Here is a 1,623-nt window from a genome sequence, read left to right on the forward strand (position 1 = left end):
CCTTTGGAGTCGGAAGGTTCTGAGGTCACTTCGTGCTGTTCACATTCCGGGCCTGCTCAACCGTACAGCCAATGAGCTGTCTCGAGCAATGCTCCCGGGAGAATGGCGACTCCATCCCCAGACGGTCCAGCTGATTTGGAGACGTTTCGGAGCCGCTCAGGTAGACCTGTTTGCTTCTCCAGAGACCTCTCACTGCCGGTTGTTCTACTCCCTGACCGAGGGAACACTCAGCACGGATTCACTGGCACACAGCTTGCCGCAGGGCCTAAGCAAGTATGCGTTTCCCCCAGTGAGCCTTCTCGCACAGACACTGTGCAAAGTCCGGGAGAATGAGGAGCGAGTCTTGATAGTGGCGCCGTATTGGCCCACTCGGACCTGGTTCCCCTAACTAGTGCTCCTCGCGACAGCCCCTCCTGGGCCGATTCTTCTGAGGAAGGATCTACTGACTCAAAGACGGGGCACCGTTTGGCACCCACGTCCAGACCTTTGGAAACTCCATGTCTGGTCCCTGTACGGGACGCAGAGGTTCTAGGTGACCTACCCCAGGAGGTAGTGAACACCATCACTTCGGCGAGAGCAACGTCTACTATTGCTGCGTACCATGATCCGGTGAATGGGAAGTTGGTAGGTAAGCATGACCTCGTCATCAGGTTCCTTAGAGGGGCCATGAGGTTGAATCCCTACAGCAGGGCCCATTCGAGCCTTTGCATTCAGTTGAGCTAAAGTTTCTTTCATTGAAAACTCTGACCAAACGTCCGGCGCCGGGCCTTCACGATGAATCCGCGGGAACCGTGGAAGGCCGGATTCCATATTGAGACCTAAGCGGGTTTCGTATGTGTATAATCCATGCCTAGAGTTTGGGCCGGCTGACTCCCAGGTAATCCTGAGGCGCTTGCATCCTCCTGGGCGCTGGCTCGTGGCACCTCACTGACAGATATTTGTAGAGCTGCGGGCTGGGCAACCCCCAACATGTTCGCTAGATTCTATAGCCTCCGTGTGGAGCCGGTATCCTCCTGTGTTCTCACCTCAAATGGGTAGTGGCACCTAGAGGCCCCGGTTAGTGTTGGCTTCCTAAAAACTGCTCCAGAGTGTCCGTACAGTAGACCCTGTTGAGATCCTCCATCACCCTGGGCAGCGGACGCGGCGGAACGTCCGGCGCCGGGCCTTCACGATGAATCCGCGGGAACTGTGGAAGGCTGGGTTCCATATTGAGACCTAAGCGGTTTTCCTATGTGTATAATCCACGGTATAGCCTTAGAGCCCGTGTTCCCCAGCAGAGTTCTGCCTTTCCAAGAGGGTTATAATCACCTCCAGTTTCTCCATATACACCTAAACGGATGCTATGTGTATTTGCTTCCGAAAACTCCTTCGGGAAGGATGGGGCTTCCCTAACCCTAACCCTAACCCTGTTCCAAGTGGAGCGGGTACGTTTTCCCAGTGTTATCCAATCTCACTCAGTAGGGTAGTGCTTTGAAAAATGATGAGTGGAACTACTTGTCCCGAGCCCTGGCCTACACCAGATAGGGGCGCAGGCGGCTCGCACGGGTCACTGGAAGGGGCAGCACCATGGCGCTTTGGTAGGGATCCCAATTCATCGGTCACCAACATGACTTGGAGTGACCG

The sequence above is a fragment of the Sinocyclocheilus anshuiensis genome, unplaced genomic scaffold (genome assembly GCF_001515605.1).
Source record: "Sinocyclocheilus anshuiensis isolate Anshui unplaced genomic scaffold, SAMN03320099.WGS_v1.1 scaffold1649, whole genome shotgun sequence".
In the NCBI taxonomy this organism is placed as follows: domain Eukaryota; kingdom Metazoa; phylum Chordata; class Actinopteri; order Cypriniformes; family Cyprinidae; genus Sinocyclocheilus; species Sinocyclocheilus anshuiensis.